The sequence below is a fragment of the Thalassophryne amazonica genome, chromosome 17 (assembly GCF_902500255.1).
Source record: "Thalassophryne amazonica chromosome 17, fThaAma1.1, whole genome shotgun sequence".
NCBI classification, from domain to species: Eukaryota; Metazoa; Chordata; class Actinopteri; order Batrachoidiformes; family Batrachoididae; genus Thalassophryne; species Thalassophryne amazonica.
The window spans coordinates 41,906,092-41,932,816 of NC_047119.1; the positions used below are offsets into that span (position 1 = coordinate 41,906,092).

The 26,725-nt window shown below is 45.6% G+C and overlaps 1 protein-coding gene and 1 long non-coding RNA gene across 7 annotated transcripts in view; both read left to right on the forward strand.

Moving 5' to 3' along the window:
* Window positions 1–26,725, forward strand: part of LOC117529754 (transcription factor 4-like) — a 236,245-nt gene that overhangs the window by 149,641 nt on the left and 59,879 nt on the right. The gene's annotated exons all lie outside the window — the stretch shown is intronic.
* Window positions 22,644–26,345, forward strand: LOC117529758. The gene is made up of 3 exons (XR_004566093.1): window positions 22,644–22,769; window positions 23,918–23,925; window positions 26,334–26,345. It is a non-coding gene; the product is annotated as an uncharacterized LOC117529758 (long non-coding RNA).

Here is a 26,725-nt window from a genome sequence, read left to right on the forward strand (position 1 = left end):
TGTGTTGCCAGGACTAAAGGTGAAAAAGACAGAACACGTCTTAATTGTCAATCAAATGTATAATGTAAATAAATGTAAATATCTGCAGAGATTAGAGAGATAATCTTGCAATGCATTTCTAACGTTTAATATGCATAAAAAATCTATTTCATTAAAAAGAGAAATTGAAGTAATAATATTTTCTCCTGATTATATATTCCCTAATAAATAAATAAAAAATTGCTGGAGTGCAACAGCAGCATCAGACGTACGAAACATTTTTGTTCCTCTGTACTTATGGGGACTCTCCCTGATTCATTGCATACTTCTGTGTAACGTGTTGGCAAAGCGTCCATGGGTTTTCCGCTTTCAACGGCTCACGTTCCCAGACTCGGAGGACATAGCCTGTGCAGTGACAAAATCCATTACCGTACTGAAAGGCTGAACAGATTTCATCATCATTGTGATCCATTTTTCATTGATGTCATCTTTTGGCTCTGTGGAAGTCAAACACGGGACAATGCTGCATACCAGCTGAGTAATACGCAACATCACAATTATAAAAGTCAGAAAGCCACAATGTTGCTCAGGATTTTGGTGTGGAAATGATGATTTGGGGTTTTTGAGATGACCTGAATAAAATGCCATCACAGCTAAACTTAATTCCTTACATTTCAACTGTAAAACACACACACACACACACACACACACACACACACACACACACACACACACACACACACACACACACACACACACACACACACACACACACACACACACACACACACACACACACACACGTTACAGCCCTGACAGCTGGACTGCCTCACAGAGCCAATGTCTCAATGGCTGTTTTCCCTGTAACAGGCGTTCTGGTTGGCTGTCACGAAGATTGCCATGACGACAGAGAACCAATCAAAGTGTTTCTCTGCCTTTTTTCTGTTAGGTTTCTCTTTTCTCTGGGCGTCATTGAGGATTTTTCCTTTTCATGTTCTTTTTTCTACTTGAAGTCGATCCTTGAATCTCCTTTATTTAAACTTTTTAATGGTTGTAGGGGAACATCAGTGCCAAGTAATTTGAGAGAACAATATTGAACAATAGATGCTCCAGTTGCCATAACTGGAGCATCTGTTAACAACAATATCTGAGAGGAGAACAATATAAAATTTGCACAACATGAATTTAGAAGAATGAAATAGAACTCTCATTCAGTTGGACTATGAATTGAAATTGTCAACATAAAATTAATTTTGAAACTGTGACCTATGACCTCATTATGTAACAGCTGACACTAATCCAAGAAAAAAACCCTCATTCTATCTGCCGGTCCAGCGCATGGTTTGCAGCCATGGACTGATGCACCTCATAGACCTGTTTTGGACCTGCAGTATTTTCCTTCCTCCCAAAAGTAGCCATGAATCTGCCACACCCACTGATGACCTCATCAGTCAGGATGCTGTCTGCTGGCTCTTGCTCGGGAAAATGCTTTGATGTTCCCTTGTGATACTTGTGGTCAGCCTGAGGCACACCTGTGCAATAATCATGCTGTCTAATCAGCATCTTGATATGCCACACCTGTGAGGTGGGATGGATTATTTCCGCAGTGAAGTGCTCACTAACACAGATTTAGACAGATTTGTGAACAACATTTGAGAGAAATAGGTCTTTTGTGTATATATAAAATGTTTTAGATGTTTGAGTTCATGAAAAATGAGAGCAAAAACAAAAGTGTTACATTTATATTTTTGTTCAGAGTAGCTAGATAGGTAGGAATGGTCACCCAGGCCAGGATTCTGCATTCTGCAGCATGTGGTATAGACCTTAAACCTTCAGCCACAAGTGCCCCACAAGTGCCACCTGTGACGTAATTGAATGTCTACATTTTTGACAATTTGACCACAAACAAATGCACTGCTGATTTGAGGAGGATTCAAGGAAGACTGTAGTCATGATCCAGGAGAGTCAGGAACCTAAGACATTAAGACTCAATGATCAGAGATGGTAGTCACCTGCTCAGAGATGGTGGTCACCTACTCAGAGATAGTGGTCATCTGCTGAGAGATGGTAGTCATCAGATAAGAGATGATGATCACCTGACCAGAGATGGTAGTCACCTGACCAGAGATGGTAGTCACTTGGTCAGGTGACTACCATCTCTGGTTAGGTGACCAGAGATAGTAATTTGACCAGAGATGGTAGTTACTTGGTCAGAGATGGTAGTTTAAGCAGTTTCCCTTAAGGGGAAAAATGCGAAAGTCTCTTCGGTTTGTGCAAAAACGAGAGAGAGAGAGAGAGGGGGAAATAAGTCCAAGGTAGAAGAGGCACAGAGATCACTTTGTGAAGAATATAAGTTAAAGAGGCACACTGGGAAACACGTTTACCCAAAATCACACTGACAGATCGAGTTCAGATTTAAAAAAACAAAAAACAAAACAAAACTGCTGCTCCTCTTTCATTCAGAGGAGAGAAAGGAGACAGGCATTTTTATCCACTTCTCTGATTATGCCGAACCAGGAGCTTGATTTTTTGGTGCCCCAACAGGCAATTAGTGCCCTACGTGCAGTGCATGATGAGCATATGCAGAACGGCGGCACTGATCAGACGGAGGGAACTCCAATGTCCTTGGACCTATTTACATAAATTTGCATATTTAAATAGGGGCATGGGGAGGGAGGAGTTTATTTATTTATTTTTTTTCCCTTTTTTAAAGAGGGAGGAGTTTAGTACATCACCAACCAATTCCACGTTCAGTGGGATGTACAAAAGGGACGTGCTTGGATCCATGCGTATGCACACTTTGATACATCTGAATATTTTTGTGCGTACAGCAGTTTCTGGGTTTTGGAGTACGCCATGTTTCAGTAGGAAATCCATGCAAGTATTTGTAAATGAGGCCCCTGGTCTTGGAATCACTTTATTCCGTGTGCTTTCCTGTTTGTTCATCTTTCAGTGTCAGTGTGTATGCACAATTTAACAAAATGTTGTGTATCAAGGTGAAACGTGGCACACAAAGTCACCTCACTAAGACTTTGGGTAAGTTTGACATTGGGTACACTCTATTTGGAATTCTAGCCAGCAGGGGGCACAGTGTCTGAAATGCGTGCACATGATCTTCTGAATGTGATGTCTGAAATGGGATCTTTTTGATGTGTGTTACTGAATTGTTGAAAAAATATCTATAAGCTAGTCCAGGTCTGGATCCTGATCTCTTGGATGTTGATGGTAGCCTGAACCACAGGGTCTCCTCACTTTGTGTATAAAATTCATATTTAATGACAAAGTCGTTGGACATGTCTCAGACAACAGAATATAAGAGTGAAAATGTGGAGCCAGTCCTGTCATAATCCGGGTCAGGTAGTGTTTGATGCCGTCAGGTTGCAGTGGTGTTTGTGGGCTTTTCGGGTTTGTTCCCTGCAGCCTGTCTGTCAGAGCGGTGCGTTGCTCAAAGGCCTTCCCACTAATGACGCTTGGCATTCAGCAGCATGTGGCAGTAATTAAATCAAAGTAAACGGTGAGAAAAGAAAGACGTCTGTGTGGCGACTTTCCAGAAAGAAAAACCCTCCTGGAGGTTTGAAAGGAAAATAAGAGCGCAATAAAATGAGTGTGTAAGAGGCTCGTAAAGAGGCGTCACCTGTGGAGGAAACTTTTTGTTCTTCAGCCCCAAAACCTGCATGTAATCACAAACATGTATGTGCACAGAGCACCTTGTTGTACAGATGGACAAATCGCACAGCCACGTGCACCAGAGGGGCAGCCGAGGGTGGGGGCTCAGTACGGATTCAATATTTATGTTCTGGGCCAAAGCAAATGTCTTTTTCCGAGTGGAGACAGGCAGCACGGTGGCTGTGTGGTTAGCACTGTTGCCTCACAGCAAGAAGGCTGTGGGTTCACTTCCCACCTGTGGCCTTTCTGTGTGGAGTTTGCATGTTCTCCCCATGTTTGTTTGGGTGGGTTGCCTCCGGGTGCTCCGGCAGCTTCACACATCCAAAACATGCAATCTTTGGATGTAAAGTCTACATTGTCTGTAGGTGTGCGTGCGAGTGTGAATGTGTTTGTTTGTCTGTATGTTGTCTAGTGACAGACTGGCGTCCTGTTCAGGGTGTATCCTAACGCCCTATGACTGCTGTGATAGGCTCCAGCCCTCCCATGTCCCGTAATTGGAGTAAGCAGCCATAGAAGATGGATGGATGGATGTGTGGGGACACAAATATTTTATTATTGCAGCATTGCAAAAATAATTTCAGTTTAATTCACAGCAGTCTGATGGATTTGGGTTCACTCGAGATGCAAACATTGATGTCAGACAGATTGTCTTATAAATTATTTATTGAACAAAATCACTCAGTAACAGTTAAAAATCATAACATTTTGTGATTTTTATTATTTTTATTCTGAACAGCTGATTTGTTTAAACAGAAATCTAATTTTATGTTTCTATAGTACCTCACCACATAATCGTCTTTTATTAAATCTTTGTGATTTCATTGGCTGTTGTGTCAGTGGAACTCACGACTGTAGAACAACAAATCAGTTGTTGGAGAGCCCCCCCCCCCCCCCCCCCCCCCCCCGGCAACAAAAGCAAAACAAAACAGGAAAACAAATAAACAACCAAACGTGGTGACACATAGAGCGACCATGTTTGATTGAACCTGGTGAATGAGCAGATCAAAGCACTTCAAAATAAAAGTCCAGCACTGAACTATGTGCTTCATTTTTCTTTATTCTTGCTTTTGTTTATTTTCTTCATACATGTAAATCTTCTGTTTTTAAATTCAGTGTTTGACGTTTGAAAGTGAAGACTGAAGCCTCAAGTGACCAAGCTATTTTAGCAACTGATATGACAGAGTGGGGTATTTATGACCCCATTGTTTTAGGATTCCTCGTGTTTATTTCCCTCTCTAATATTCATCATCCTTTTCATCCTCACTCTGGGCATCACAAATCAGTCTTGGTGCTTGTGCAGCAGTAAATCTTGCTGTTCTCAGTCTGTTGGCCATGCTTCCTTGCAAAAGAGTAAAATGTAAAGATTACAGTTGACAAATTACAATACCATCTGACACTATAATGTCAAAAATCTCATAGATCTTCCTGGGGATCATGAGTGACCCTGCACAAGTTTGGATTATACTTGCTACACGGATTGGCCGATCCTTGCAGAATTCTTTGAACAAATGCAGGACAAATAATTTGACAAATTCGTGGTAGGAAACTTTTTTCCGATTGAAGTAAGAAAAGGGTCATAAATGACCCCACTCAGTAGCTTGAGGGTTAAGGCTCTGTGAATGTTTGTAGATGTTTACATGGAAATGATGTTCTTGTTGGTGTTTCTGCTGTGAGATCAAAAACTGAAAACGTGGAGCAGCTTTAATGATGAACAAGAAACAAGTGCGAGCAGATAAGTGGGTTACTGTCATAAATAATACATCAGCAGTCTAAGGAGGAGAGAGGAGGACAGGAGAGAGGACAGTGCAAAGGATAGAGGAGGACAGGAGAGAGGACATGGGAGAAGGAGGACAACAGGAGGACAGAAGAGGAGAAGAAAAACAAATGGAGGAGGCGATAAATAAGGAGTGTAGAAGAGAAATGGCGAGGAGGACACAATATAAAAGAAGACGAGGGGAGAGAGGAAAAAGGAGAGGAGGCGACAAGAAACAAGGAGAGTGCAGAAGCGTGAGGAAAGGATCTAAAAGAAGGCTAAAGGAGAGGAAGCAAGGACATGAGGAAAGGATATAAGTAGTGTCGAGGATGGAGGAAACAAGATGAGAAAAGAAACAACAGAATATGAGAGCAGAGAAGGGAAAAGAAATGAGAGAAGAGAAAAACAGGTGATGAGAAAGGACATGAGGAGAGGAGAAAACATAGGAGAGGAAGAAAAGGTTAGGAAATGAGAGGAAGCTGGAGTTAGAAAGGGCAAGAGGTGAGAAATGGATGATGTTGGTTATTTGAGTTTTCCAACAACAAAGTCACAGCAAATCTTATCGATACGTTCTCATTCTCCAAGTGCTGTTCTAGTTTGTTGGAAGAAACACCCCCCCCACCAAATGTCAGTCACAGGTGCAACTCACATGCGCATACGTGCACATACAGACACAGACGGTCCACTTGTTTTCACACAGGGTGGGCGGGGTTTAATTAATCCACAGGAAGTCTAAATCCACAGGGAGTGTGTGTGTGTGTGTGTGTGTGTGTGTGTGTGTGTGTGTGTGTGTGTGTTGTCAGATATTTCACAGATGTTTTGTGTCTTTACATAGACTTCATCTGTCTTTGACTGAAAAAAAAAAGAGTTTTTGATTTTCAGCCGTTTGTTTCTTACGTCTGTTTCTGCTCTTTATTTTTTATTCGTCTGTATTCTTCTAAACTCCACCCACTGTTTTGCCTTTTTCATATATATGCATTCTGGTTTTCACGTCTGCTTTCTATCTTCCTCTTTCGTCTTTCGCTGTTGTCATCTTTCTTTTCTCTTTTTTCATTGTTTCTTTTTTGCTCTTGCTTTTCCAGATTTCTTTCAGGCTATTTTCTTTCACGTTCCGTTTTTTTATTTTTTATTTTCTTGTTCTTGTTTTTATCTCAGCTGCTTTTTTTTTTTTTACTCTTTTTTACTTTGTTCTATCTTTTTCTTAATTTTATTTCCATTTTTTCTTCCTCTTTCTTTTGTCACGTTTTAAAATTTTCTTTTCACTATTCTCCCTTCTCATGTCGTCTTAACTGCTCTTTTCTTATTTGTCTGAACATAATTTTTTTCTTTTTAATTTCCTTTCATCTGGTCATTTTTTTTCTTTTTTCTCTTTAATTTCTTTCTTCCTTTTGAATCTTTCTTCTTTCCTTTTGACTTCTCTCCCTTTTTTAAATCTGTTGCACTTTTCTTTCTCTGTCATATGGAGTCTATTATGCGGCCGTGCATGTTTTTCCTATGACAGTGTGCACGTATGTGCGTGTGAGCATGCACACACGTGTTTGGCATTAGTAGAAGTTGCGCTCGGTGGATGAAGGTCTGGGCTCAGAGGTGGTGGGTGGGATTTCCTTCCGCTGCCTCGTTTTTCCCTCCATGTGTTTTGAATTTGGGACATAATTAACCTTCAGAAGATTCGGAGGCTGCGGCTCAGATCTCTGCTATAAAAATCCGTCGGAAAAAAAAAAACTCCACAAAGCGCAGAAAGTGTGTTTGATGTGTCTGCGGTGCGTTTGATTCAGATTCCCACATCTGCCTTCGGACGCTTTCAGAGTGTAGCGGCATCAGAGGTGAAAAGAGATGAAACAAATGCAGCTAACAGGTGGATGGATGTGAGAAATGTTCACTAAACAAAATAATTGTTGCACAACAAATACAGATGCTGCAGTTATTTAAGGCCAAGTGCACATTTTTACACTCTTACTCATTAAAACATAGTTGGTAATCAAGTGCTGAACTGCCCTTAATAATTCTATTTTCACAAAACAGCAGCTAATAAGAAATGTGCATTTTTCAAACCCTAAGAAGCTTCTGGGTTCAAAGCCTGCTGTGTCCATTCTCCATCATGTGCTTCAGGAAGGACATCCGGAGTAAAAGGTGTCAAATACGTACAGATAAATACCAGATTTGCTGCAGAGTCCCTCAACAAAACAGCCACAAAAGCCAAAAGAAAACTGTTATTAATGTGTTCTTGCATTTTATTAGGAGTTGAACTACCAACCTACAGACGGGTTCAATTACAGATCCATCTGCTTTACATGACCTATCTGTGTCCTTGGACAGGAACCTTCATCTGTATTGTCCACCCAGCTGGAGATGGGTTCCGGTCTTGGCTGGGAAAGTAACTTGTGATGGACTGGTGTCCCATCCAGGAGGAATCACAGGCATTTATCCACTTCACACTATGGAAGCTGTTGATAGCATAAAATTATCTGTGTACATGTGTGAGGTGAAATGGACTGATCTTTTTTTTTTTTTTGAGCAGTTTTATCATCCACTGCACAGTTTTTGTTGTCCGCTGTGCAGTTTTGTGATACGCTGCAGTTTTGTCTTCCGCTGCACAGTTTTGTCATCCGCTGCACAGTTTTGTGATACGCTGCAGTTTTGTCTTCCCGTGCACCGTTTTGTCATCTGGTGCACAGTTTTGTTGTCAGCTGCAGAGGTTTGTCTTCTGTTGCACAGTTTTGTCATCTGTTGCAGTTTTGTCATCCACTGCACAGTTTGGCTTCTGTTGCAGTTTTGTCTTCTGTTGCAGTTTTGTCTTCCACTGCACAGTTTTGTGATACGCTGCAGTTTTGTCATTGGTTGCACAGTTTTGTCATCTGCTGCTCAGTTTTGTCATCTGCTGCTCAGTTTTGTCATCAGCTGCAGAGTTTTGTCATCAGCTGCAGAGTTTTGTCATCTGTTGCACAGTTTTGTCATCTGTTGCACAGTTTTGTCTTCTGTTGCAGTTTTGTCTTCCTGTGCACAGTTTTGTCATCCGGTGCACAGTTTTGTTGTCATCTGCAGAGGTTTGTCTTCTGTTGCACAGTTTTGTCATCTGTTGCAGTTTTGTCATCCACTGCACAGTTTGGCTTCTGTTGCAATTTTGTCCTCTGTTGCAGTTTTGTCGTCCGCTGCACAGTTTTGTCATATGCTGCAGTTTTGTTGTCGGTTGCACAGTTTGGTCATCTGTTGCACAGTTTTGTCATCCACTGCACAGTTTTGTCGTTTGTTGCAGTTTTGTCATCTGTTGCAGTTTTGTTGTCCGCTGCACAGTTTTGTCATCCGCTGCACAGTTTTGTTGTCAGCTGCAGAGGCTTGTCTTCTGTTGCAGTTTTGTCTTCTGTTGCAGTTTTGTCATCTGTTGCAGTTTTGTCTTCCGCTGCACAGTTTTGTCATCCGCTGCACAGTTTTGTGATACGCTGCAGTTTTGTCATTGGTTGCACAGTTTTGTCATCTGCTGCACAGTTTTGTTGTCAGCTGCACATTTTTGTCATCTGTTGCACAGTTTTGTCATCTGTTGCAGTTTTGTCATCCACTGCACAGTTTGGCTTCTGTTGCAATTTTGTCTTCCGCTGCACAGTTTTGTCGTCCACTGCACAGTTTTGTCTTATGCTGCAGTTTTGTCATCTGTTGCACAGTTTTGTCATCCACTGCAGAGTTTTGTCTTTTGTTGCAGTTTTGTCATCTGTTGCAGTTTTGTTGTCCGCTGCACAGTTTTGTCATCCGCTGCACAGTTTTGTTGTCAGCTGCAGAGGTTTGTCTTCTGTTGCACAGTTTTGTCATCTGTTGCAGTTTTGTCAGCCACTGCACAGTTTTGTTGTCTGCTGCAGAGGTTTGTCTTCTGTTGCACAATTATGTCGTCCGCTGAACAGTTTTGTCTTCTTTTGCATAGTTTTGTCATTTGCCGCACAATTGTATCTTCTGTTGCAGTTTTGTCATCCACTGATGTTCAGAGTTGTGATGAGACGAAAGTGAAAGCAGTGAAAGAATGAAACGGAGTGAGATGATTGGACAGGCACAGGTGCAGCCGAGTGTGTGTTTGTGTGTGAGGAGGTTTTCGTGACTGCTCCTTTGAGTGTTCGTGTTCCAGCACATCTGGTCTGGATCAAGCGAGGTAAACTCTGTGTGAGAGAGAGGAACAAATCAAGACTGGAATCTTTTATTGAATAAATGTCGGCTTGCTTTGTTTGCTGATCTGCAGCTCTGTCTGCATGTGCAAGTTTATTAAAACCCTTACAGGGGTCATATTGTGCAGTTTTTTTTGTTTAACCGTTCATAGTTAAATGTGGGCGGGGCTACAGTGTCCCAGTTCTCTTTCTGTGCATGTTGAACTTCAGTACTGTGAGCAAATTGTATCCAAAAACAGCTTTCAATGACTTGACTGTGAGATGCACCCATGAGCACGCTTGAAGTTTGCGAAACAGACAGGCTTTGTCTCAATTCAGGGGCTGCATCCTTCAAAGCTACATTTGTTGACTGCATGCGTCATAGTGGCGCGACTAGGTCTCATTTTAAAGGCTTCTTGGAATGCGGCCAGTGAATGCAACCTTGGTTCCCCTGAAAACAAAGGATACAGGTGTATCCTTCGCAGCCCAACCAATCCCAAGAGTCATTGTGTGATTTGAAAAGAATATATATGTTGTGAAAGTGTAGTGACACGGACCCACAACAGGGGGCGCAAATGAACGGTCAGTAGATGAGCCAAAAGGTAACAATTTAATGTTGTGAAACGTGCACAACGAACATACAGACAATCTAATGTTGTGAAACGTGCACAACGAACATACAGACAATCTCAGAATATAATTACAGTCAAATTACAAAGGTGACGTGTGGGCAGGCTCGAGGATAGAAGATGTCTGTCCTGAAAAGAGCCGGAACCACACGATTTCCGCCCCCACAGAACCTGGTGAATACTGGAGCCGCCAAGTCCCGAATTCCCAGGTGATCACCGTCCCCGACTGTCGGATCTGGTACTGCTGGCGAAGAACAAAGACAGTCAAGTGTGGGTGTGTGTACACCCAGTAACAACAGCGGTGGGAATGCCACCTCCACCTCTCACTCAATATGTTGCAGAGTACCGCAGTAATTCCTCAGGGGAAAAGAGTGCCGTCCTGCACTCACTCAGCCTCCACAGAAAAAGGAACCGGTACTCCTGCAAACACTCACAATATACAGATATATTGCAAAAGACACAAACGGCTGAGGATATTACCTCCAATGAAGTATGATATCTCGGCGATGAGGTGGAGATGACGTCTGGTCTTTATGGAGTGCGATGATGAAGAATGTGTGACAGCTGTCAGGAATTAATGAGTGACAGCTGTCACTCCCGGCTGTGTCCGTGGCGGCAGCGCCCTCTCGTGCCTGAAGCCCGCACTTCAGGCAGGGCGCCCTTTGGTGGTGGGCCAGCAGTACATCCTCTTCTGGCGGCCCACACAACAGGACCCCCCCCCTCAACAGGCGCCTCCTGGCGCCAACCAGGCTTGTCCGGGTGTCTGCGGTAGAAATCGGCCAGGAGGGCCGGGTCCAGGATGAAGCTCCTCTTCACCCAGGAGCGTTCTTCGGGTCCATACCCTTCCCAGTCCACCAAATACTGGAACCCCCGGCCCATTCGATGGACGTCCAGGAGCCGGCGCACTGTCCAAGCCGGCTCCCCGTCAATGCTCCGGGCAGGAGGCGGCGCCGGACCGGGAGCACAGAGGGGTGAGGTGTGGTGAGGCTTGAGTCTGGACACATGAAAAACCGGGTGGATCCGCAGTGAAGCTGGGAGTCGGAGCTTCACTGCGGCAGGACTGAGGATTTTGAGGATCTTGAAAGGTCCAATGTACCGGTCCTCCAACTTGGGGGAGTCCACTTGGAGGGGGATGTCCTTCGTGGACAGCCACACCTCCTGCCCGGGCTGGTAAGCAGGGGCTGGGGATCGCCGGCGGTCTGCATGGGTCTTCGCCCTCGTCCGGGCCTTCAACAAGGCAGAACGGGCGGAGCGCCACACCCGACGGCACTTCTGCAGGTGGGCCTGGACCGAGGGCACACCGACCTCTCCCTCCACCACGGGGAACAACGGGGGCTGATACCCCAAACACACCTCAAATGGGGAGAGGCCGGTGGCGGAAGACACCTGGCTGTTATGCGCATACTCGATCCAGGCCAGATGGTTACTCCAGGCCGTCGGGTGCGCGGATGTGACGCAGCGGAGGGTCTGTTCCAGTTCCTGGTTGGCCCGCTCTGCCTGTCCGTTCGTCTGTGGATGGTACCCGGACGAGAGGCTCACGGTGGCCCCCAGTTCCCTGCAGAAGCTCCTCCAGATGTGTGAGGAGAACTGGGGACCACGATCTGAGACGATGTCGGTGGGTATCCCATGCAGACAGACGACGTGGTGGACCAGGAGGTCTGCTGTCTCCTGGGCTGATGGGAGCTTCGGGAGGGCCACGAAGTGGGCCGCCTTGGAGAATCGGTCCACTATCGTGAAGATGGTGGTGTTGCCCTGGGACGGCGGGAGGCCCGTGACGAAATCCAGGCCGATGTGGGACCAGGGGCGATGAGGCACAGGAAGCGGTTGGAGTAGTCCTTGGGCCTTCCTGTGGCCAGCCTTGCCCCTGGCACAGGTGGTGCAGGCCTGGATATACTCCCGGACGTCGGCCTCCATAGACGCCCACCAGAAGCGCTGCCGGACAACTGCCACGGTCCTTCGCACCCCTGGATGACAGGAGAGCTTGGAACCGTGACAGAAGTCCAAGACTGCAGCTCTGGCCTCTGGTGGGACGTATAAACGGTTCTTCGGACCTGTACCTGGGTCCGGGCTCCGTGGCAGGGCCTCCCGGACGATCTTCTCCACGTCCCAGGTGAGGGTGGCCACGATAGTGGACTCCGGCAGGATGGGCTCCGGTGGATCCGACAGTGCAGTTTTGACCTCCTCTTCGTGTACCCGGGGCAAGGCATCTGACCTCTGGTTCTTGGTCCTGGGGCGATAGGTGATCCGGAAGTCAAAACGCCCGAAGAACAGTGACCAGCGGGCTTGCCTGGGGTTCAGCCGCTTGGCGGTCCTGATATACTCCAGGTTCAGATGGTCAGTGAAAACCGTGAACGGCACAGACGCTCCCTCCAACAGGTGTCTCCACTCCTCAAGAGCCTCTTTCACCGCAAGGAGTTCTCGATTGCCGACGTCATAGTTCCGTTCAGCCGGGGTCAACCTGCGTGAAAAGTAGGCACACGGGTGAAGAACCTTATCGGTCTCTCCGCTCTGGGACAGCACGGCTCCTATCCCTGACTCAGAGGCGTCCACTTCAACCACGAACTGGCGGCTAGGGTCGGGCTGCACCAAAACTGGCACAGTAGAGAACCGTCGTTTCAACTCCTTGAACGCGGCTTCGCACCTATCCGACCAGGTGAAGGGGACTTTTGGAGAGGTCAGAGCTGTCAGGGGGCTAACTACCTCACTGTAGCCCTTAATGAACCTCCTATAGAAATTAGCGAAGCCGAGGAACTGTTGCAGCTTCCTACGGCTTGTTGGTTGGGGCCAATCTCTCACCGCCGCAACCTTGGCCGGATCAGGGGCGACGGAGTTAGAGGAGATGATAAACCCCAGGAAGGACAAAGACGTGCGGTGAAACTCGCACTTCTCACCCTTCACAAACAGTCGGTTCTCTAATAACCGCTGCAGGACCTGACGTACATGCTGGACATGGGTCTCAGGATCCGGAGAAAAGATGAGAATATCGTCCAGATATACGAAGACGAATCGGTGCAGGAAGTCCCGCAAGACGTCGTTAACCAAGGCTTGGAACGTCGCGGGGGCGTTTGTGAGGCCGAACGGCATGACCAGGTACTCAAAGTGACCTAACGGGGTGTTAAATGCCGTCTTCCATTCGTCTCCCTTCCGGATCCGAACCAGGTGATACGCATTTCTAAGATCCAGCTTAGTAAAGATTTTGGCTCCATGCAGGGGGGTGAACACGGAATCCAACAATGGCAACGGGTATCGATTGCGAACCGTAATCTCATTCAGCCCCCTGTAATCAATGCATGGACGGAGTCCGCCATCTTTCTTGCCCACAAAAAAGAAACCTGCCCCCATCTGGGAGGTGGAGTTCCGGATCAGCCCGGCAGCTAATGAGTCCCGGATGTACGTCTCCATTGATTCGCGCTCAGGTCGTGAGAGGTTGTACAGCCTGCTGGACGGGAACTCAGCGCCTGGAACCAAATCAATGGCACAATCGTACGGACGGTGCGGGGGAAGGGTGAGTGCCAGATCCTTGCTGAAGACGTCAGCAAGATCGTGGTACTCAACCGGCACTGCCGTCAGATTGGGAGGGACTTTGACCTCCTCCTTAGCCTGTAAACCGGGAGGAACCGAGGATCCTAAACACACCCGATGGCAGGTTTCGCTCCACTGAACCACCACCCCAGACGGCCAATCAATCCGGGGATTGTGCTTCAACATCCATGGGAAGCCCAAAATCACGCGGGAGGTAGAAGGAGTTACAAAAAACTCAATCTCCTCCCGATGGTTTCCAGACACCACTAGAGTTACTGGTTGTGTCTTGTGTGTGAGTAAAGGGAGGAGGGTACCATCTAGTGCCCGAACCTGTAATGGCGAAGGAAGCGCCACCAGAGGGAGCCCTACCTCCCTTGCCCATCTGCTGTCTAGCAGATTCCCTTCTGACCCCGTGTCCACCAGTGCTGGGGCTTGAAGGGTTAAATCCCCGCTCAGGATTGTGACTGGGAGTCGTGTGGCAATCTGTGTGTGTCTCAATTGAATGTTTTGACCCCCCCTTAGCCCAGTCTCTAAGGGCGAGTGTTGTCGTTTTGGCCGTTTGGGGCAGTTTTTCTGTATGTGCTCCTTTGAGCTGCAGAGAAAACACTCCCCGCGGATCAGCCTCCTCATTTTGGCCCTGTGCGTTTCCCTAACAGCGTCAGCAGGGGGAGCTGTTACCCCATGGAGCGCTGTGGTTGTGGAGCGTGGGGAGGGCGGCGCCTTTTCGAACCCGGAAGGGAGAGGGGCGGCGCGTATCTGGTCACGTCCTTTGCCTCGCTCCCGACGGCGTTCCTCCAACCGATTGTCTAACCGTATAACGAGATCGATAAGCCCATCTAAATCCCGCGGTTCCTCCTTAGCTACCAGCTGCTCCTTCAGAACCAACGACAGTCCGTTTATGAAGGCGGCGCGGAGCGCAAAGTTATTCCAGCCGGACCTCGCAGCCGCGATGCGGAAGTTGACTGCATAAGCGGCTGCGCTGTCGCGTCCCTGTCTCATTGACAGCAGCACGGTTGAAGCGGTCTCTCCTCTGTTAGGGTGATCAAACACTGTTCTGAACTCCCCCACAAACCCAGTGTATGCTGATAACAACCGTGAGTTCTGTTCCCAGAGCGCCGTAGCCCAGGCGCGTGCTTTACCCCGAAGCAGAGCAATCACATAAGCTATTTTACTAGCATCTGACGCGTACATGACGGGACGTTGTGCGAAGACGAGCGAACATTGCATGAGAAAGTCCGCGCACGTCTCCACACAACCTCCGTACGGCTCAGGAGGGCTTATGTATGCTTCAGGGGATGGTGGGAGGCGTTGTTGAACCACCACTGGAACGTTCATATTCTGCACAGGGTCGGCAGGAGGACGAGCTGCAGCAGCGCCCTGAGCGCTCGCCGCCATCTGTGCGGAGAGAGCCTCCACCCTGCGGTTCAGGAGGATGTTTTGCTCGGTCATTTGGTCCAACCGAGCCGTAAAGGCGGTGAGAATGTGCTGTAGCTCACCAATCACGCCTCCTGCAGACGCCTGCGCTCCCTGCTCTCCCATTGGTCGTTCAACAGCCGGGTGACGCCCCTCGGAGTCCATGACGCTGGCCGAGATATCCTGTTGTGAAAGTGTAGTGACACGGACCCACAACAGGGGGCGCAAATGAACGGTCAATAGATGAGCCAAAAGGTAACAATTTAATGTTGTGAAACGTGCACAACGAACATACAGACAATCTCAGATTATAATTACAGTCAAATTACAAAGGTGATGTGTGGGCAGGCTCGAGGATAGAAGACGTCTGTCCTGAAAAGAGCCGGAACCACACGATTTCCGCCCCCACAGAACCTGGTGAATACTGGAGCCGCCAAGTCCCGAATTCCCAGGTGATCACCGTCCCCGACTGTCGGATCTGGTACTGCTGGCGAAGAACAAAGACAGTCAAGTGTGGGTGTGTGTACACCCAGTAACAACAGCGGTGGGAATGCCACCTCCACCTCTCACTCAATATGTTGCAGAGTACCGCAGTAATTCCTCAGGGGAAAAGAGTGCCGTCCTGCACTCACTCAGCCTCCACAGAAAAAGGAACCGGTACTCCTGCAAACACTCACAATATACAGATATATTGCAAAAGACACAAACGGCTGAGGATATTACCTCTAATGAAGTATGATATCTCGGCGATGAGGTGGAGATGACGTCTGGTCTTTATGGAGTGCGATGATGAAGAATGTGTGACAGCTGTCAGGAATTAATGAGTGACAGCTGTCACTCCCGGCTGTGTCCGTGGCGGCAGCGCCCTCTCGTGCCTGAAGCCCGCACTTCAGGCAGGGCGCCCTTTGGTGGTGGGCCAGCAGTACATCCTCTTCTGGCGGCCCACACAACAATATAGGGATGGTGACCAAGTGGTTAATTAAGTGTGCTTGTTTCCAGTGTAGAAGGTTACCGGTTCAAACCCCAATGCTACCCATTCTCCTATATGGAGTTGCATCAGGAAGGGCTTCCAGTATAAAACGTGCCAAATCGACAAGCAGATCCACCTCAGATCTGCTATGGCGACCCCGAGTGAACACAAGGGAGATGCCGAAGGGACACACGCACACACACACACACACACACACACACACACACACACACATGTATATATATATATATATATATATATATATATATATATATATATATATATATATATATATATATATATTATTATTATTAGTAGTAGTAGTAGTAGTAGTAGTAGTAGTAGTATTATTTATTTTATTTATTTATTTTTTTTTTGCAAAATGCTGGTTAAATAAAACAAAATCACAATTTCGGGCTTCATAGTACAATCATAAGTAAATGGTATTTAAAGTAAAATAAGTAATGTTTATAAGTGTAAATAAACTACTGGTTTCATCCACTACACTAGCTTATCACATGCAGCTGTCAAGGTTAATAATGCGTCAGGAAGTAGGGGTGAAAAAACCAGTTGATGGAATGGCAAGATGCTCTATAGGTGAGATGTCTTATTTCAAAACAGTTGGTTCAACAGCTGCAGATTCGGAAGGCCCGATCATCATAGTACACAGCCTTGGAAGGAGGCAGCCACGGAACCGAGACAGAGACACAGACTATAGCCAATGTATGGCTCCCATTTCCTCTCTCCACAAAAAGAGGGCTTGGGAAATCACAGATCTTTTCAATTTAAAGCAACAGCAAAACTAATTTCTTAGAGAGGTGACAGTAATTTACATATTTTAATTTAGAATTCATCACCTGGCAGCAGCCCTTCTATTTTAAGTTACTTGGTGACTTTTTTTAACACAAAACTTGTGTGAATTTTTCTGTTTTTAATAATAATTCCATAATACGGAGGCTGGCTGTGGTGAGATCACTGAAGCTGAGCAGCTGCTGAAGTCTGATCATTAAAGCTGGATTCAGGCAGTAATGGCCAGAGAATGTCCATGCTCGCTGTTCTAGAGGAATCACTGTAAAATGTCAGTGATGAAACAGATGCAGAAGCATTTCTGTGGTAATGTGTCAATAGACCGTTGTTACATTTTCAATACGCATGCTCAGTAAATCTTGCGTCGGCCGACTATGCTGTCAGCATGGGGAGCATTAAGTGCATATTCCTCCAAAATATGTATGAGGAGCAGCTCTTGCAGCTTCTTCCACTGTTCTACTACAATCACCCAAGTTCCAAAAAAGTCCAAAAACAGGTTGAAATGGCTCAATCCCGCTTGAAAAATATTGAGTTGGTGTTTTCTTTTCATGATGACTGGAGCAGTACACATTTATGTTTTTGATGAATAAATGGAACGTTACATTTTTATAGTGTTCTGCAGTCTGCCTGACGGCGTTGTGTGATGAAAAACTACAGTTTTTCCAGTTTCCTCCCAAACACAGCTGTCATTTGTGCAAAGCATGTTTGAATCAAGACATTAAAAGTAGTTTCACACAAGCTATTTTTACTGAATGATTTTCATGAATAAAACTGTGACAAAAATGTACGCACAGCGCGTACAGGATTACAGCTGCCAGCGCCAATGTTATCTACTAAACATTGTCTTATTGTTCTGATTGTCACATCTGGTACATGTTTAAGGGATGTTGTCCAGCTTTCTTTGGGCAAGTGTTATCCATAGATTCAGTTTTGTCCATGTACCGTGTGTCTGGAAATTATTTATGTTTTTGATGAATAAATGGAACGTTACATTTTTATAGTGTTCTGCAGTCTGCCTGACGGCGTTGTGTGATGAAAAACTACAGTTTTTCCAGTTTCCTCCCAAACACAGCTGTCATTTGTGCAAAGCATGTTTGAATCAAGACATTAAAAGTAGTTTCACACAAGCTATTTTTACTGAATGATTTTCATGAATAAAACTGTGACAAAAATGTACGCACAGCGCGTACAGGATTACAGCTGCCAGCGCCAATGTTATCTACTAAACATTGTCTTATTGTTCTGATTGTCACATCTGGTACATGTTTAAGGGATGTTGTCCAGCTTTCTTTGGGCAAGTGTTATCCATAGATTCAGTTTTGTCCATGTACCGTGTGTCTGGAAATTATTCACAGCGCTTCACTTTTTCCACATTTTGTTATGTTACACCCTTATTCCAAAATGGATGAAATTCATTTTTTCCCTCAAACTTTTACACACAATACCCCATAATGACAATGTGAAAAAAGTTCTTTTTGAGATTTTTGCAAATTTATTAAGAATTTAAAAAACTAAGAAATCGCATAAGAGGTACATAAGAACTCACAGCCTTTGTACAAAATTGAGCTCAAGTGCATCCAGTTTCCATGGATCATCCTTGAGATGTTTCTACAGCTTAATTGAAGTCCACCTAGAGTAAATTCAGTTGATTGGACATGATTTGGAAAGGCACACACCTGTCTACATATAGGGTCTCACAGTTGACATTGCATGTCAGAGTACAAACCAAGCATGAAGTCAAAGAAATTGTCTGTAGACCTCAGAGACAGGATTGTCTCGAGGCACAAATCTGGGGAAGGGTACAGAATTATTTCTGTTGCTTTGAAGGTCCCAGTGAGCACAGTGACCTCCATCATCTGTAAATGGAAGAACTTCTTAGAGCTGGCCGGCCACCTGTCTAAATGGAGTGCTTTGAGAGAAAGGCCTTAGTCAGGGAGGTGACCAAGAACCCAGTGGTCACTCTGTCAGAGCTCCAGCATTCCTCTGTGGAGAAAGGAGAACCTTCCAGGAGGACAACCATCTCTACAGCAATCCACCAATCAGACCTGTATGGTAGAGTGGCCACACAGAAGTCACTCCTTAGTAAAAGGCACATGGCAACCTGTCTGGAGTTTGCCAAAAGGCACCTGAAGGACTCTCAGACAGTGAGAAACAAAATTCTCAGGTCTGATGAGAAAATGATTGAACTTTTTAGCGTGAATGCCAGGTGTCATGTTTGGAGGAAACCAGGCACCATCTCTACAGTGAAGCCTGGTGGTGGCAGCATCATGCTGACCCACACACAGCCAAGATATCAAAGGAGTGGCTTCAGGACAACTCTGTGAATGTCCTTGAGTGGCCCAGCCAGAGTCCAGACCTGAATCTGATCAAACATCTCTGGAAAGATATGAAAATTACTGTGCACTGACCCTCCCCATCCAACCTGATGGAGCTTGAGAGGTGCTGCAAAGAAGAATGGGCAAAACTGTCCAAAGATAGGTGAACCAAGCTTGTGGCATCATATTCAAGAAGACTTGAGACTATAATTGCTGCCAAAGGTGCATCAACAGAGTACTGAGCAAAGACTGTTAATACTTATGTACATGCTATTTCTTAGTTGTGTATTTGAATAAATTTGCAATAATTTAAAAGTTTTTTTTCATGTCATTATGGAGTTTTGTGAGTACAATTTTGAGGGAAAAATTAATTTACTCCATTTTGGAATAAGGCTGTAATGTTACAAAATGCGGAAAAAGTGAAGCGCTGTGAATACTTTCCAGATGCACCATACACTACACAGAGAATGCATCCATCCCCACATTAAAATGCTTTGCTCCCACGACATTCTACATGAGTGACTTGTAGAGTACTCAGTGCACCAATGTAACAACGGGCAGTTAGAAGTTGATATGTAATTGTATGTTGTTGTGGGGTGCATCTTTTCCCAGTTGGGAAAACTGAACGGGGCAGTGATATTTTAGGGCCCTGTCCCACTGGCGTTTAGGAGGATTTGCGGATGGAATGCGCACAAAAGTGGCCCACATCCGCCAAACAACCGCAATAACCGTGTAACATTCCTGTATGAGTCGGCCGCCATCCGAACACGTCCCTGATCATTCGCAGAGGCACGCATGTCCGCAGCCAGGGATCCGCATCACCGCCGGAACACATACTGAAGACATACGCAGGACATACACAACCAACGCGCTGCATATCCCCTGTCATCTGCTGATATCCACAACCGACGGGTTGGCGCGGCTTGGCGGCGGACTGGGACAGCATGCAAAACAGATATGAGATGTGCCCAGCACGGCCACATCATGGTCGCAAATGGTATGTCGCACATGCAGACAGAGTGGGCACGGATGAAGCGAGTGCATCACGGCCGCTGTGCCCCTCATGGGGGCGCCTCCGCAGTCGCCTTCGCTTCTGTTTCCTGTTATATCCGCTTTTCTTCCTCATGTATTCACTGATCCACCCCCGGGACATTTGTCATTTCCGCCCACGTTTGTTGCGGACGCTCAACTTTTGTCTCCTCATTTCATGCGCAAATCCTCCTAAACGCCAGTGGGACAGGGCCCTAAGGTGCATTTTCAGGTTGGTTGTATTTCCAGTTTTCATTGCCACTGTTTTCAAGCAAAATTGACATTTTGCAGTGGGCTCTCCTCACTCATTTGATTTCAATCTGAAATGTTCCGATACCTGAGCTGTGGAATTGGGTGCTGTTCACTCCGTGTGCGCAGTGCCTGACACACAGCGGGGCTGAGCTTGTGGCCCCTCCTCCTGCTGACAGCAGGCTGAGATGGACAAAAGAAGCTATACGACTTGTTGGGTTGTTGGCAACAACAAACGCATATGTATGTAAAGGGAAATACTGTATATCAAGGCCAAAATGATCATGTTCGTCTTTATATATTGAATGATAAGTCGATATATCAATTATTGTGACAGGCCTATCAAGGAAGGGCATCTGCTGTAAATTTTACCAAATCAAACATACAGATTACACATCAGATTTCACTGCTGTATTTGTCTGTATTGGTTTGATGATGAGATTAAATACTTAAGGACAACAACCCAAAGTAATGGAGAGTGTGGTAGAGAGAGACCAAGAAGAGAGTGCACAGGAGGAGAAGAGGGAGGCCAAAGAGGTTTATGGATGTGCTGAAGGAGGACATGTAGGTTGTTGGTGTGACAGAGGAAGATGAAGAGGACAGGGTGAGATGGAGACAGATGATTTGCTGTGGTGCCCCCTAATGGGAGCCGCCGAAAGAGAAAAAAGTTGTGGGATTTTGTATGAAGAACTTTGACTTTTACAGACTGTGTCACACAGATTTTATTTCATTGGTTAATTGGTTGATGATCATGTATTCACCCCAGAAACCATCTTGAGCTCATGAATGAACAAATAATTTATTCTGCATTGATGTGTTGTTGAGTTAATCTTTGACTGAATAATTGTCTTCTCTGACAGCGGAGGACAGAGGTTGCGTGATTGTCTTTGTATTTATTTATTTAATTAGACTTTTTTTTTTTTTAGAGAGAGATGGTGTTTGGGTGGGGACAGAAGTGGTAACATCTCAAAGTGGATCAGGATTTCATTCATCATATTTTCTTTGAATTTCATGAATCAGCTTTACGACATCGCAAGCATCAGTATATTGACTGAAGGTCCTCCTCCTCTGTGGCTCAGTCATAACTGTTGGTTGTTTTCTGGATCCAGTCCAGCTAGTGTTTGTGTTCTGGTCCAAATGTCACTGGTCTCACTGGTTTCTACTGTGGACCAGATGAGCATGTTGTTGTTTCTCCATGTGTTCAGCTCCATGAGGAATCACTTTTCACTGGAATGTCTCTTTATTTTTCTCACGTTGTTGCCTGCGGCGACACAGAGAGAAGCTTTGATGAATTCTGTGATGTTTCGTGTTCTGTGAAGATTCTCTGAAATCCGTCAAATGCTTTGACGCAGTGGGAGACACTCGCAGCACATTGCGCAACCACTTTTCCTGGCTTCCATTAAGCTTTATGCTGAGCTCAGACTCACATTTTACACAACATGTTTGTGTTCCTTTGTTTCTGCCTGGTCGCCCCTGTGGTGCTGTCGCAGTACCTGACAGGTTCTAATGCTTTCTCGTAAGGGTCTGTATCAAACGGTCACATGTTCTAATGCTTTTTCTTAAGGTTCCATATGAAATGGTCATATGTTCTATTTGTAACATGGTAAGGGCAGCTAGTATAATGGGATTATGTTGTTCATGTCATATAGGGGAACTAGTTTAACTAGTTTTTGCAGCATTCTGTCTTGGTACATTAACTGTTTGACTGACTTTCATCCTTACTGGTTTGACTGGTTTCCAAAGTGTTTGTCATCATAAATCCCAAACTAATTTGTTTTTTGTGGGCTGCAGCTATCGATTATTTTAGTAATCAAGTATTCTATCGATTATTCTGGTGATTAATCGACTAATTGGATAAAAAGTACTTTTGTATTTTTAAACAACATCAATAGCACTTTCCCTATAAGCAATGTCACAATGTCGCTGCGCCATAGTCTTGACATTTTGCTGAAATGGCGATGGGATGTGGCTTTCTGTTTTGTTTAGTTTTTCCCCAACTTGGTGGACTGGGTACCTGTGTGATTTTTTTTATTTATTTTTTTATCCTTCTTTCTTTGCGATTCAGCAGATGCATTTCAGGTGGAGGTTGAACATGCAAGCCTCGCAGGCAGTTTTTTGTTGTTATTATTATTTTATTTAAGTTACAGTGTTTGTGATGGATTGTGTTGTTCAAAAAAGCGAAAATTAAAAAAGTGAAACACTCAGTGCGAGTCTGAGCAAAACACAGAAGAAAGAGTGGACTTTTTCTGAGAGGATTTTCTTTCAGAAACTGTTTGTCAGTGTGGCCGGGAACGGAGCTGTGATTCACCCAGTGTAAGGTGAGCGCTGAGCTCCTCACACCAGGCAGAGACAGACAGCAGCCTCCAGGTCAATCGGACCGTGTGTTTTTTAAAAACAGACAAACACATTGCTTCACTTTAAATGTGCAGTCTATTTCAGATGATCATCGTGGACCATCTTTCTCTTAAAAGGCTTTATTTTACTCTGTGTGTTGCGTTGGAAAGCGGTGCTAAATTGATTAGCAGTTACATGGCCTGTGTGCATGCTGTGCGAGGCATAGAATTTACCTCAAATATTTTTTGTAATCGAATTATTCGAATTACTCAACTAATCGTTTCAGCCCTAGTTTGATTGTTTGAATTGTGTTGTACAGAACCTGGGGCCTCATTTACTAAGACTTGTGTGGAATTCCTATTAAGAACGTGCATACACTCGAAACTGGAAAGTTGCGTATGACCAAAAAAATTCTAATTTATCAAAACGTGTAAGCAGGATTTAGCGCACATTCTCTTTGTACATCCCAATCAATGTGAAATCAAGCGCACATGCAAGAGCACAAAGCTTCACAATGTCTTCTCCCTCAATTTTCCCAGTTTGTGTATGCAGATTAATAGAAATCGGCCTGCATATTGCACTCGGGGGGGGGGGGGAGAACTGGGGTGGAGGAGCTCTCACCATTTGAATATCAAGTGACAGTTGTTGTGGAGACCAGTGTCGTCTTCTGCTTGGTCTCGCCAGGTGTGGGGGATTCTGACGCACCCGAAGATTGCGATAAAGGTACATTTTCCAAAATAATGAAAAGTCACCCATAAGCAGGTTTTAATTTTGTGTTAGAAGACAGATTAGTTTACACATCCTCATTTGAAAGAACAAAGCTTTGGCTTAACTATATATATATATATATATATATATATATATATATATATATATAGATAGATAGATAAATGCTGAAAATAGATTATTTTCATTAATGTACTGCAATGGGCAGCACGGTGGAATAGTGGTTAGCACTGTTGCGTCACAGCAAGAAGGTCGTGGGTTTGATTCCCACCTGTGGCCTTTCTGTATCGAGTTTGTGTGTTCTCCACCTGTTTGCGTCATCTCTCCCCGGGTGCTCCGGCTTCCTCCCACATACAAAGGCACGCAGGTTAGGTGGATTGGAAACTTTAAATTGTCCGTAGGTGTGCATGTGAGTGTGACTGTATTTGGTTGTCTATATGTGGCCCTGCGATAGACTGGTGTCCTGTGCGGTGTGCCCTGCCTCACGTTCTATGACTGCTGGGACTGCAGGCTCCAGCTCCCCGTGACCCTTAATTGGAGTAAGCGGTTGAAGATGAGTGAGTGAGTGTACTGCAGTGGGCAATTCCTATTAATTTCAATGCATCAGCTCTGAGTGTCACCAAATGACAAAAATGCATCATAAACGTACATACGGCTGAAATGAAACTGACGGGGGGGCAGTGGTGGGCACAGCTAGCCAAAAAATTAGCTTCGATAACAGATAATCAGTTAACTGAAAAGTTATCTTTTATAAAGCTAAACCGATAAACCACCCAAAAATTTATCGGATGCTACAGCTAACCAATAACCGATAACTTTCAGTATTGTCTCCGGTACACTTGCAACTACTAACAAGCTGATTTTGAGTTTTAACACCACAATCGCTTCTGTTAGCATCAAAGGTGACCACAGACCCAAACAAAGAGTCAGCAGTTCTGTCTCTGTGCACCCTGCCCACTGCTGGAAGCTCCTGTTTCCTACATAGCTTGTAGCAGCGAAGCAGTTGAGAGGAGCAGTGAAGCTCAACTCTCTACTCCATAGCAGTGTCGCCGTGAGGCGGAGGTCTTGGAAAATAAAGCATTGCTAACTTATGGTTTGATTTAGAAATAAAATTAATACGGACAGAATAACTCCATTAATGTCAATTCTGTCAGAAGGACGGAGAGTTTTTTTACTTAAACGAACTGTGCCCTGTCGGCTGCTGCGCTCTTGGGAAGCCCCGCCTCTCTCGTAGAGGTGGAGGTCTTGCTGCTGTGTATCAGGACAGATACACATGCAGAGTGATTGACACTGAACACTTCTCTTCTTTTAAGTCACAAGTAATAAAGGTTGGCTCTTTAAACTCTTTTTACTGTATCTTATGCTATCGCCCTCCTGGCCCTGCAGGGGTTTTTCTACATGAGTTCAACAGTTTTTTATCTTCTCTTCTAAAATTAGAAAGAGTTTTAGTTCTTGGAGATTTTAACCTACACATTGATGATACTACGTCCAACCCAGCACTGGAACTTTTATATATGATTGAAACTTTTGATTTTAAACAACATGTATCAGGCCCCACCCACTCGAAGGGTCATACTCTGGACTTGGTGTTTTCTCTTGGCCTACACGTCACAAATATGCATGTGGAAGACGTCCACCTGAGTGACCACAGCTGTATTTTTTTCAGGTTGATGTTCCCCCTGAGGCAAGATCTAAATATTTCCATCGCCTGATAATGTCCAATAAGGGAAATCCGAAGGTGCTTTTTAACACAATTAACTCTCTCGTGTCCCATGCTGCCTCTGCAACCTCTGAGTTTTGTAAAGCAGATGGCACTGACCTCTTGGAGTTCTTTGTTGATAAGGTCAGACACATAAAAAATGCCTTTACTGACCCCTTGTGGTCTGGCCCAGTCCGGCCTGAACTGCCACTACAGGTCTGGTCATCTTTCAACCGAGTGTCACTAGAAGACATTGCAGCAGTTGCAACTAAAATGAACCTGACCTCATGCCCATTTGATGTCCTTCCCTCCAAGCTTTTTTTTTTTAGATACTTTTGACTCAATCGGGCCATGGGTCATGAAAATGTTCAACATGTCCCTGTCATCCGGTCTCTTTCCGAGCTCATTTAAACATGCTGTGGTGGAACCAAGACTCAAAAAGCCTAACTTGAACCAGTCTGAGCTTAAGAATTTCCGGCCAATATCGAAGCTCCCCTTTCTAGCAAAAATACTGGAAAAAGTGGTCGCAAAACAACTAACGTCTTTCCTTGAGATGCACAACATCTATGACACTTTTCAGTCAGGCTTTCGGAAACACCACTCCACCGAGACCGCACTACTGAGAGTGTCTAGTGATATCATGATGGCCGCTGACGCAGGAAGATGCACGGTCCTAGTCCTGCTAGACCTGTCCGCAGCCTTCGACACCATCGACCATAGCATTATAGTCAACCGGCTGCGCGATCTGGTAGGGTTGTCAGGGTCCGTGCTGAAGTGGTTTGCCTCATACTTGGAGGAGAGGACCTTTAGTGTGTTGGCTGGCCATAAACTATCGAAAACAGCTGCTTTACAGTATGGTGTCCCGCAAGGTTCTGTTTTGGGGCCACTGCTGTTTCAATTGTATGTCCTTCCCCTCGGCCAGTTGATTCAGGACTTCAGGGATATTTCCTACCACCTGTTTGCAGATGACTTACAACTGTACTTGTTGGGAAAGTGTAGGTACACGGACCCACAACAGGGGGCGCAAATGAACGGACAATGGAGAAGGTCAAATAACAACACTTTACTGTTGTGAATGGGCACAACAAATACAAGCTGTTGCAGGTGATGCGTGACAGCTGTCACCCTGGCTGCTCCTATGAGGCGGCTGCGCCCTCTGGTGCCTGGAGCCCGCACTCCAGACAGGGCGCCCTCTGGTGGTGGGCCAGCAGTACCTCCTCTTCTGGCGGCCCACACAACAGGACTCCCCCCTCAACGGGCGCCTCCTGGCGCCTGACCAGGCTTGTCCGGGTGGCGGCGGTAGAAATCGGCCAGGAGGGCCGGGTCCAGGATGAAGCTCCTCTTCACCCAGGAGCGTTCTTCGGGACCGTACCCCTCCCAGTCCACCAAATACTGGAAGCCCCGGCCCATCCTACGGACATCCAAGAGCCGGCGTACAGTCCAAGCCGGCTCGCCATCGATGATCCGGGCAGGAGGCGGCGCCGGACCCGGAGTACAGAGGGGTGAGGTG